The 12,656-nt window shown below is 48.0% G+C and overlaps 1 protein-coding gene across 1 annotated transcript in view; it reads right to left on the bottom strand.

The window, feature by feature from the left end:
* The window catches only part of EFR3B (EFR3 homolog B), a 123,120-nt gene extending 119,075 nt beyond the window's left edge, over window positions 1-4,045 (bottom strand). Inside the window, exon 1 of the mRNA XM_034952737.3 lies at window positions 3,942-4,045. The gene's annotated coding sequence lies outside the window, so the exon portion shown is untranslated. The remainder of the gene's footprint in view (window positions 1-3,941) is intronic.
* Between the last annotated feature and the right edge of the window lie 8,611 nt (window positions 4,046-12,656).

The raw sequence follows: 12,656 nt of genomic DNA on the forward strand, positions 1-12,656 counted from the left end.
GGAGGAGGGGCACAGGGCTTCCAAGCCCTCCCCCAGGCACCACCCTCCAGGAACCTCGATGTGTTCAGTTATCCAAAAGCTCCCTGAACCCTGTCCTCTTGGGTTTTTATGAAAGCTTTTTAACGTCAGCATTCCTTCCCCCGGGGTATAGGGTGGGAACCTCTCTGGGAATGGTCTTAAGAACAACCATTGGAAAGTCCAGGAAAGATTAGAGTCCTGCCTGGGGGCAGGTGAAAGGAGGGCAGGAGAAGGAGAGAGTCTGTTTCCTGTGGCCTAACACACTCAATATTACAAGAAAAGACTGTAACAAGGGCTATGGGAGTTATGAGCCAGGAATCATGGAGGAAAACTATCATAACAACACAGCATTCAAGGTCCTCCCAACAGGGCCCCAGACTTCCTTTCCCACCTGGCTTCCACCTCCTGTTCCCTCCTCAACTGTGCTCCCACTAGATGGGCTTGCACACCACACTTACCATACTCTTTCCTCTACCATCTCTGACCTTTGTAAATTTCAGTCCCTCTGAACAACTTCAGCAAATTAATTGAACCTGAAGAGGGAGTCACAGGAACCCCAACTTGAAGCCAGTTGGTCAGAAGTTCTGGAGGTCTGGACTTACAACTGGTGTTGGGGGAACAGTCTTGGGGACTGAGCCCTCCAATGTGGGATCTGACACTACTTTTCAGTGTCAGACTGCATTAGAGGACACCCAGCTGCTTGATGTGTGGGGAAACGGCCCCCCCACCCCGCCCCGACATTTGGTCATAACTCTTCTGTGTTGATTGTTGTGATGTGAGAGTAAAGGAAAAATGCTGTTATAGAGAATTTTCCCCATAAAACCGCCCAACCCAAAAGCCTTCCTGTCAGCTCTAGGGTTAGCAGACAAGCTTAGCCAACATGGCAAAACCCTGTCTCTACTAAAAATACAAAAATTAGCCGGGCATGGTGGCAGGTGCCTGTAATCTCAGCTACCCAGGAGGCTGAGGCAGGAGAATCACTTGAACCCAGGAGACAGAGGTTGCAGTGAGCCGAGATCGCGCCACTGCACTCCAGCCTGGGCAACAGTGTGAGACTCTGTCTCAAAAAAAATAAAAATACAAGATGCCCAATGTAATTTGAGTTTCAAATATACAAGGACTGATTTGTAATGTACGCCCCAGGCAGTATGTGAGACATACTAAAAACATTTTTTGTTTGTTTTCTGAAACTCAGATTCCACCTAAGTTTTATCTGGCAACTGTAGTTAACACCAGCCATTGGAGGGTGCTCCTGGATCCTCATGACTCAATCAGGCCTGGGGTAGGCCTCCCCACCATGCTCCCAACCTGTATCACCAAACAGATCCCACTAGAATGTGGTTCCTAAGGAGACAGGGATAAGGCTGCTTTGGCCAGTCTGTCCCCTTTGGTATGGGTGCCTTGGCCAGAGGCCTTTGGCCCTGCAGATGCCAGCTTCTCCCATCTGTGTGTCACATGGCCTGTGAGAACCATGAAAAGAGGCTCCAATTCTCTGCTGTCCCCCAGGGGCTCAGCAGACAACATTGTTCTCTGGGCTGTATGCATTAAATGGCAAAGGAATCTGGCCCATACCCAGCTTCTCTGAGGTGCAGTCAAGGTGTTTAGACAAAATATATGCAGGAAATGGTGCTGTAGAAGTTGACCATGGTGGCATTATGTATGTGAGGAAACTGAGCCTGGGAGAGAATGCAGTCTTCGGGCTCACAGTCTAGAACAGAAGGGCTGGCCAGGTATGGTGGCTCACACCTGTAATCCCAGCACTTTGGGAGGCCGAGGTGGGTGGATCACAAGGTCAGGAGTTCAAGACCAGCCTGGTGAATATGGTGAAACCCCATCTCTACTAAAAATACAAAATTAGCTGGGTGTGGTGGCAGGCACCTGTTGTCTCAGCTACTTGGGAGGCTGAGGCAGGAGAATTGCTTGAAACTGGGAGGCGGAGGTTGCAGTGAGCCGAGATCGCGCCACTGCAATCCAGCCTGGGTGACAGAGCGAGACTCTGTCTCAAAAACAAACAAACCAAACAAAAAACAAAACAAAAAAAACAAACAGAAGGTCGGAACTCTAGGATCTCGCTCTCCAGAATAGTGCACCCATGAAGAGGTGCTGAACAGAAGTCAGCCATTTAGGTGAGCTATGAAAAGGAGGCAAAGTGAGAATTGGGATTCCTATCTTAAAAAGCTTCTTAACTTTAGCTGCAGAAATCCAAAACATGGGGACTGGTATGACAGGAAGGCAAGTAGAAAAGACATCACATTTACTGAGTGCCCTAATGTGATACGCCTATGCCAGGCACTTTACACAGGTTGTCTCGTCTCATGGAATTCTCTCAGCACCCGTGCAAGGTAAGTACTACTATTCCCATTTTACATCTGGGAAATTGAGGCCCAGAGAGGTTCGACTACTCTCTAGTACATGGGCAAGCAGAGATTCAAACCCAGGACACTCTGTTCAAAACCCATTTTCTTTCCACCACACTATGCTGTCTCGTGGCACACACCAATGTGCACATCACAGCTGCACTGTAAGTCAAGTAGAGTTCGGAATTCTTGACCCGCATTTGCTCCTCTGCCTCACCTGTTTCATGTCCCCCCTCACTGGGTTTGGAGGGTAGGGATTGGAGAGGGCTGCAGGCTATCCATACCATACCTGGGCACTTAATTTCCACCCTGCTCCCCCAGGCCTCATCCATGGTGGGCCTCTCCCATGACCTTGACTGGAACCCAGGGGCCTCCTGGGACTGGTTTGGTCAGGCCAGAGGAACTAAGCCTTAGAAAGGTTACTATTCTTTGGCCAAAGTGCACCCTGGTAAATGTGGTCCTCTGCTGTGACAGCTCAAATGATATCCTCTGCCAAGAGCAAGCAGCACAGTGAGGTCCCAAGTTTCCATATGAACTAGAGACTGAATTTCCCTGCGTGTCACAGAAAGGGAGGCTTAGAAGTGGGAGGAAATCTACAGCCATTGCATAAAACGCAGGAACCCGCACTCGCATTCCGGGCTTCAGCATCCCCGTCACATCCCCATCATCACATCACCAGGGCCTGTCCTGTAGTTACAGGAGTCTGGTTTCCTGGCACTCCAGCCTCACACAGCCCATCAGCTCAACTGTGTCTACAGAAAAGCCTCTTATCTCCTCCTCATCAGCTACAACAACTGCAGCCCCTCTTGCCCAGGGCGCCAGCCTTGAGCAGCCAACGGCTTTAAAGCACCTCCCAGAGGGAGGGAAGAGGGAAGAATATGACAGTCCAGGGAATATAGCTTCAGGGGAAAAAAAAAAAACTGTGGGACCTAGAGAAGGGCTCAGGGAGACCCAGAGGGGAGAATGAGCTCCTAACGACTGTCACACAGCAGATTAGCTGTGAAGCCAAAAATAGAACCCAGGATTCCTGCCTCCAGGCTGGGTGACTTGAACCCCTGGCACTTCTCCCTTAAAGCGAGTTAACCTACTTGATCTACTTCTCTGAAGCTACAGGGAAGAGCAGCCTGTGAAAACAACGCCCAAGTAGAGGAGTGGGTGGGTATCCAAGGCTGAAGGCTGCATCTCCGCAACACGGCAAACAGCTCAGGAGCCTGGGCAGCAGGATGTGCTTCATTCACCAAGGTTGCTGGGAGTTGCCTTGGGCTGTAGGAGGGGCATGAAGCGGGGTCGGGAGAGCTGCCTGCTCCCAGGAGATGGGTCCTGGGCGCCTGGGATGGAGAAGGCTGCCGCAGGACAGATTTCGCAACTAGATTTTACCACGGTGTGAGCAGTGTTTGAGGTATTTGCGGTGGACATGCTGAGGTTTAAAAGCACCAAGCAGGCTCTCCCAGCTGCATCCACTTCATGGCCTTGAATTGATCCTGCGTTCACCCTCTAGAGAGAGGCCAAGTCACCTTCTTCAGCTGCCAGCCCCTATGGTCCCTGGAGAGAAGTCTCCCTTCTTACCTGAAGCTCAAATCCATGTCCACTTGCTTCTGGTCAAAAGCTCAAGCACTGCCATGCCCATGACCCAGACTCTAGTCTAGACCAAGGAAATTCTGCCTCTTCACTCTCTCCTTGCTGCCAGCAGTAGGAGGCACCTGTCGGGGCCACCCATTACCTCCCATCTCCATCCTGGGTGATACTTGCTCTCACTGCAAAGCCCAAGCCCACCCACACTCTGAAGGACGTGAAGGTCCATGGAGTTGCTTCCATCTCTTCTTCCTGCTGATCTGCATGACATGGAAGAGAAAAGAAGAGATAGGAAATGAATAGCTGGTCACATAGGTGATCTTAAAAAGTCAGATATGGCTTTCCTGGCCATAGCTGAGGAAACCTGCATCTCACCACAGCCAAGGAACAGGCTTGCCCAGAAACTGGCCAACCCGATCAAAGAATGGTTTAAACAAAATGAAAGGAGAGGGAGAAAAATGCCTCCAGGGCCAGGCATGGTGGCTCATGCCTGTAATCCCAGCTCTTTGGGAGACCAAGACAGGAGGATTGTGTGAGCCCAGCAGTTCGTGACCAGCCCTGGCAATACGGTGAGACCCTGTCTCTGCCAAAAAAAAAAAAAAAAAAAGAAATTAAAAATAAAAAAGATTAACCAAGCATGGTGGCATGTGCCTGTAGTCCCAGCTATTGGGGAGGCTGAGGTTAGGGGAATCACTTGAGCCTGGGAGGTTGAGGCTGCAGTGAGTCATGGTTGTGCCACTGTACTTCAGCCTGGGCAACAGAGTAAAACCCTGTGTCAAAAAACTAAATATATAAAAAGAAAAATGCCTCCAGGAAATTGTAAACCTGGCTAACAGAAGAATACAAAAAGAACATGTGAGATGCTGAACCCCTAAGACCTGAAAATTGGTACTGGTGTAGGAAGAGCCCCAGCTCTGCGATAGGGCCAGATGCAACCTCTCTAGGGAAGTTACTCTCGCCCACCTAAGCCAAACCCTGCCCTCCAGGCCTTGTAGAGCCACTGCCTCATATGGGCTTTGGACCCTGAAATCACCCCTCTTTCCCAATAAAGCATGCTGCTTTTTACATTCACCCGAGCCCCCTCAGGGTTTGGCAGCTCTGCAGTTAAGGATCCCTGGCCATGCCCACTTTCCATTTTCTGGACTCTTCTTGGCCACAGGACTCCTCTATGATACTCAGCCCCAATCCTCAGCTTCCAAATCTCTAGCCCAACCCTCATTTTTCTGGCTCAAGGATGACAGCTGACTTCAGTCTCATGATGATGGCCCAAGGAAGAGGATGTTCAGCAATTCTCAGTGAACATGATGGAGAAGCTCAGACGTCTACACGCCAACATGCACATGGCAGACAAAGTTGAGTTGAAGTTTGAGTCTACATCTGATGTCTGGTAGGTTAGGACTCGCTCATGTTCTCAATTATGACACATGTGTTTATTGAGAGCCTACTACAAGCCTACTACTACATACAAGACATGGTGGGAAAGAATAAAAAGTCCCTGCCATCCAGAAAACTCACAGTTCAGTTGAGAAGGCAAGTCAGGACAGAGAGATGTCTCAGAGAGAGAGAAAAATGGAGTCCTGGCAGAAGCCTAGGAGAGAGGCTCCACCTGGGTGGACTGGGAGGGAGTTAGGGAAGGAGATAGACATGGAGAAAGAACCTAACTTGAGCAAAAGCAGGTGTTGGAAAGTCACGGCTATGTATAAAGAAAAGCAAATGGCACATTTGATAGGAACATATGCTAACTGAAGGGATACAGGGAGAGATGCAGTAAGAAATGCGGGCTTTGGTCCAGTCACAGAAGGCCTTGAGTACCTAAGGACTTTGGCCTCTATTCAGTGAGGAAGATTCTGCTGGAAGCTACGGGGTATCAACAGTGTGAGATGCTGCTAATAGGTGGAGGAAGGAGCAGAAAGGGCTGATGGATGTGGAGCTAGGAGGTCACTGGTGATCGAACACATTTCCTCCCTGACTCATGACCACCTCTTTCGGAAAGGCGGTTCCTGGCATTGGGGGCATTGAAGATGCACAGCAGGGTTATACCAAGGTTGAACCAAGTCTCTTCCTGTTTCCCAGGAAAGAATGGGAAGGGCTTATAAAATTCATCTGCATCCCCATGCGTTCTCTTTCTCCTTCCCTTAGGAAGTGGCCCTTAGGATGTCAAGACATGGGCCGTGCAAGCCTCCTACCTGGGAGGCTCCTTTGGCTTTAAAGGGCTCCGTTGGGCCAAGGGGACAGGAGATAATAAGCTGGCTCCTTACGGCTGACTCTGGCTCTCAGCTGCATTGGCAAGGGGGAAATGGGTCCATACTGGTTTCCACATTGCCTAGCTTGGCATACTGGGTTTCCCACCCAGAGACTGGAGACAGAGATGCCTTGATCAGGAATCAAGACAAGGACTTCATCAGCAATGTGCCGTGTCACCTCTCAGGAATCTAAGAGTGGCAGGAGGCAGCTGGACAAGATACAAGGCCAGCCAAGAGAAGGGAGAACTCAAATGGTGACCTTCAGGTTTCAGGGCGATGTGAGGGAGAGGGAAGAAAAAAGGAATGAGTAGTTGCCAAGCTCCCACTAGGTGTTAGGCACTGCACCTAGCCCAGTACCCCGTGCCTGGCACGTAGGAGGGGCTCAACACACACTCATTGAAGGAAGCATCTTTCTCCCTCTAAGCCTCACAACAACCCTGTGAACTAGATTGGAATTAGGAGACGCATTTTTAAAAGAGCCATTCCCTGAGTCACACAATGAATGGTAGAAGCGGCCGGGCATGGTGGTTCACACCTGTAATCCCAGCACTTTGGGAGGCCAAGGCGAGTGGATCACCTGAGGTCAGGAGTTCGAGACCAGCCTGGCCAACCTGGTGAAAACCCGTCTCTACTAAAAATACAAAAATTAGTTGAGCATGGTGGTGGGCGCCTGTAATCCCAGCTACTTGGGAGGCTGAGCCAGAGGAATCACTTGAACCTGGGAGGCGGAAGTTGCAGTGAGCCGAGATCGTGCCATTGCACTCCAGCCTGGGCAACAGAGCGAGACTTCATCTCAACAACAACAGCAACAACAACAAAAAGAATAAATGGTACAAGCAGGATTCCAGCCTAGGTCTGCCTTTTTCTAAGCTCTGTTCTCTTTCTTCTGTTTCTCACCAGATTGCAAGTAGCTAAGCTGCAGGTTTGTGATGTGGCAACAGATGAAGTAGCAGATGAGTCTGGCCAATGTCACTCTTCTAGGAAGCTCGCTGGGGAACTGAAGGAGGTGATTCACAGAGGGCTTCCCTTCAGCTTGCACCAAGCAGCCCCTGGGGAGCTTGCTGCAAGGTAGATTCTTGAGCTCCACTCCAGACCCATGGAAGAAACCTGGGTTCCACAGGTAGAGGGAACTGGTGGACATGGCTGCGAGGAGTTGAGAGCAGGCAGCGTAAGAGACCCAGGTCATAGAGCAAGGAGGAGGCTGTCACAGGATAAAGAAGGGGAGTTTCCTTTAGTGGTGGTGGTAAGGGGACACCGCTAAGGGGAAACAGAAATGCGTGCAACATGAGACTCTAGAAAAGGAGCTGGTTTTGTAATAAAGAGATGAGAACTAGCAGCACGACTGAATATAATGCTGGGTGTGTGTAAGGGCAAAGTAATTCACAACTTCAATTGACACAGTAACTGTCAGTGAGAGAAGCCAATGGGGGAGGTAACTATTCACAATGGGAGTCCCAGGCATTGGGGAATACGAGGGACAGAGTGTGTGGGTGTTGTCACACTTTCAGAGGACGGTATTAACATTCTCGGGCTCTGCCCTTATCTACTATGTTGTACTCGCTCTTTTTTGTTTTGTTGTGTTTTTTTGAGACAGGGTCTTGCTCTGTAACCTAGGCTGGAGTCCAGTGGCACAATCTTGTCTCACTGCAACCTTTACCTCCCAGATTCAAGCGATTCTTATGCCTCAGCCTCCCGAGTAGCTGGGACTACAGACACACGCCACCACTCCCAGCTAATCTTTTTTATTTTTTACTTTGTAGACATGGGGTCTCACTATGTTGCCCAGGCTGGTCTTGAACTCCTGGGCTTAAGTGATCCTCCTGCCTTGGCCTCCCAAAGTGCAAGGATTATAGGTTTGAGCCACTGTGCTGGACCCGTACTCACCCTAAAAGAAGATGTGTATGAAAATAATGCAGATGGTCAGACTGAAGCCTGGGAAAGGAGTGCTCAGGGAGCCTGACTTTGGCAGTGGACCTGAAGCAAACGACTCTCTGGGGGACGGGCATCCCTGACCAGCAAACCCAGATATTTCAGGCCCATTGGCAGGTATGTTCCCATAGGGAAGATGGATGAATCCGATGATCAAGCTTAATGACTTTAGATAAACCTGCTGATTCCCTTTGTTCTTTTCCCTGGTTCGCCAGGATCTTCTGTTTATATTTTAGCTTATCTATGTGGCTGGCAAATCAGCCAATTTGAACATTTAAGTCCTCTATGTACTTACATTTCTAACTATACATGGGCACTCTGGAAACATCCATTTCTTGTGAATCTGCTTAGCATGATATATCTCCAAGAGTGTAGTCACATCTGTCCATTGCTGACTTTACTGAGGCCTACCCCCTGAGGATGTCCTGCCTTTCAAATATTCAACTCTGTTTCCTCTACTTCCTGTTTCTCTCTCTGTAGAGAAGCAATAATTGCAAAAAGGGATCTTGATGAGATATGAGTGTGAGTCAATTCCTTACTTGCCTTATGATTTAAACTCTTCAAAAAGTAGAAGAAACAAAGGAATGCAGTCTTTTTTTTTTTTTTTTTTTTTTTTTGGAGATGGAGTCTTGCTCTGTTGCCGAAGCTGGAATGCGATGGCATGATCTCGGCTCACTGTAACCTCCATCTCCCAGATTCAAGCAATTCTCCTGCCTCAGCCTCTCGAGTAGCTGGGATTACATGCGTGCGCCACCACACTCAGCTAATTTTTGTTTTTAGTACAGACAGGGTTTCACCATGTTGGTCAGGCTGGTCTTAAACTCCTGACCTCAGGTGATCCAACCACCTTGGCCTCCCAAAGTGCTAGGATTGCAGCGTAAGCCACCACGCCCAGCCTACAATTCTTTTCTTTTTAAAGTAGATACATAAAAGTATTTAGCATACTAAGGAAGGAAACACAGGTAAAATGGACTCAGTAGCAGGAATTTCCCTGTAGTTGTGTTAACGCAGAGCTTCTATTTTGCTTAATCCCATTGGACAAACATTAAGGTAGTTTGGGAAGGAAGTTGAATGGCAGAGTAGGTAATCATCTGTTCATCTGATTAACTGGGTTCATTCTATGGGTCATTTCACTTTTTCTTTTCTTTTCTTTTTTTGTTTTTTGTTTTTGGAAGCAGAGTCACTCTGTTGCCCAGGCTGGAGTGCAGTGGCATGATCTTGGCTCACTGCAACCTCCGCAGCTCGGGTCAAGTGATTCTCCTGCCCCAGCCTCCCAAGTAGCTGGGATTATAGATGAGAGCCATCACATTCGGCTAATTTTTGCATTTTTAGTAGCGATGCGGTTTCACCATGTTGGCCAGGCTGTTCTCTATCTCCTGACCTCAGGTCATCTGCCCACCTCAGCCTCCCAAAGTGCTGGGATTACAGGCGTGAGCCACTGTGCCTGGCCCATTTCACTTTCTTCTTCCCCAAACGACTTGCTCCAAAATGACAACATCATTTCTGACCAACAGGTCATTAAAAGTACTTCTTTCCCAAAACTATTCTGCAGTCTTGTTCCAAGTCCCTTGTTATACAACCAAAACACCAGACACTACCAGACACTCATTGTAAACTCTTACCTCAAGTTATCAATTCTTCAAGAGAAAATGGACAGTGAGGTATGCTATATGTTCTGCCTACTGAAAGGATGTCCTTTCTCTCATGTCCTTTAGAAAAAATCCGAGTGGGGTTGTTAATAGATGCGGCTGGTAGGCTGCTCCACATGAGACCACAGATGTGGGCTGAGGAAGGGGCAGCAATGTGGCAGGAGTTGACGTACTAGACATGTGAACAAATTCTCTCTTATTGTGCCTCCAGGACCTACTTGATCCTGTTCTCACTGCTTTCTAGTAAGATGCTAACCACACCCAACTTTATGGCACTGTGGCTCAAATATTACCAAATTCACAATGGATAACTCAAGATCTCACTGTGACCGATGTTCCGTGGGCAACACTCTGTCTTTTTCAAGGCTCAGTAGCAGGCCAAGAGTATCTCTTACAAAGGTAACAGCTGCTTACTGAAGAGGTCACGGATTGACGCAAAACAATAAAGGTCTCCACCGTGATTCTCTTGATCAGGCTTGCCACAAGCTACATGCTGCAACCCAATTTGCCATTGATAACTCAAGCACCATTTGGATCCACTGGGTTGTTAAGGTCAAGTGGCCGAATCACACATGCTGCAACTTGGAGAATATTTTCTTTCTCTGGCCCCTGCTGAAAACTGGGAAGCCTTTCAAGTTACTTGGTAAATGGATTGGAGACGCACACCAAACTGTGGTATGTGTTAGCTAGACAGTCTAAAAAGGGCCGGGCCGGGCACGGTGGCTCACACCTGTAATCCCAACACTTTAGGAGGCCAAACGGTGGATCATTTCAGGTCAGGAGTTTGAGACCAGCCTGGTCAACATAGTGAAACCCCATCTCTACTAAAAATACAAAAATTAGCTGAGTGGTAGTGGCATGTGCCTGTAATCCCAGCTACTTGGGAGGCTGAGGCAGGAGAATTGCTTGAGCCTGGGAGGTGGGGGTTGCGGTGAGCTGAGATTGTGCCACTGCACTCCAGCCTGGCGACAGAGTGAGACTCTGGAGGCTGAGGTAAGAGGATTGCTTGAGCCTGGGAGGTGGAAGCTGCAGTGAGCCATGACTGTGCCACTGTACTACAGCCTGGGCGACAGAGCAAGATTCTGTCTCAAAAACCAACCAACCAACCAACCAACCAACCAACCAAAAATAAAATATAAAACACGAAAAACCGAAAACAAAGAGCTTGAAGGCCTGAAGCTTCTGGTCATCATGCTGGCCTTGATGCCTAAGATGAAAGTCACGTCCCCACACCACTGGCAGTTAAGTGCCACCATTTGGCCTCTGCTGACTGGGGATCTGTCCATTGCCGTTAAAATAAGGGAAGCCATGGCAGCTGCAGCTTCTCCCATAGGCATTCCTGGCCTACTTAGACAGTCACTAAACATTCTCAAAGATGCGGGTATTTTCTTTACTGGCTTTCTGGGCCACCTTGGGGACATAAAAAGAGGACATGTGAATGCCCTCCAGTATTTCTGTCTTCCAGCGTTTCTGAATTCCTTCCTCAACGCGACACCACTGTGCACCTCCGCTTCATTTGGCATTGTCCTTCATAGTGACTAGGTTTCAGGCAGGCAACCAACCAAGAAAATATTTAGAAACATTTCCAGCTACTTGAGTCAATTTGCTAAATCTGAATTTCTAGAAAGCATATCTGCATTGATAAATTCAGCCGGAATCTAAAATTTCGTTTTTTCCTCCTCAGAAAATCCATTCCTATGTCTGTTCCTCCACATTACTGTAAATTAGCAAATCTTGGGGGTGTGTGTGCGTGCGTGCGTGTGTGTGTGTATGTGTGTGTGTGTGTGTGTGTGTCTTGTCCAGTGTGTGCTAATCATTAACTTTCTGGTTGTATTTTATAATTGGCCCTCCTGGACATGCTGGTACCTAATTCTAGTTATATGTTTGGAGATAATGAGGAGTGAGGGGAGTAGAACAGGAAAATAATTGGCTTTCTTTTGCAAGATAACTCTCTTAGGTGCATCTTCATGTACAGCAACAATAGCCTCATTACATATAGGCGCAGGCTCTGTTTTGGCTGGTGATGAAGGCTTAGTATGGCTTGGGGGTACAGAGTTTCCTGAGTTTTTCAGATATTATCATGTTTTCTCATTCCAGTTCTTGAGCGGAAACGCGGTCCTGACCAATGCTCTTTCACATACGGGTCCTAGTGAGGCTAAAAATTCAGCTGACTTTGTAATTTTGGTAATTCCTGGAGTTTGTCTTTCAGTTACCTCTGTCCTATGGCTGTGAGAAATGAGATCCCTTTTAGTATGGTCTTAGAAAGTGTCTGTGTGTCAATCTGTGTTATGATCTGAGAATTTAAGGAGCAGAGCTTGTCATCTATTTTTGTTGAAGCAGACTAGAGCCAAGAAAAGAAATGAACACCACTCTCAAGTTCTTGAATTTCTTTTGACTTTCCTATAGTTTGCAGGGGCAAATAATTGCTTTAATAAGTAGTGATCTGGAAAATATTTATCTTTTAATTTTTTTCTGCCACTATACAATATCAAGCACATATTATCCCTACATACTAACAGAATTTTTACTGCTCTCAGTCCTAAGTAACTAGGTAGACAGCTCAGATTCCTTCCCTCATCAATTTCTCCAGGGTTCTGTCATCTGCAACCATCTCCTTGTACCAATTTCTCTGTACCAGTCAAGGTTCTTTGTCCAGATATCAGAAACTGACTCTTGCTAACTTCCGCAGAAAAGAAATTTGCTGGAACGGTGTAAGACAGTTCACAGAATCAAGGGGAAGTCCACAACACCAAGATGAAAACCCAGCCAGAGGCCGGGCCGCGGTGGCTCACGCCTGTAATCCCAGCACTTTGGGAGGCCAAGGCGGGCAGATCACCTGAGATCAAGAGTTCAAGACCAGCCTGACCAACGTGGTGAAACCAGTCTCT

This window comes from Pan paniscus, chromosome 12 (assembly GCF_029289425.2).
Source record: "Pan paniscus chromosome 12, NHGRI_mPanPan1-v2.0_pri, whole genome shotgun sequence".
Classification (NCBI taxonomy): Eukaryota; Metazoa; Chordata; class Mammalia; order Primates; family Hominidae; genus Pan; species Pan paniscus.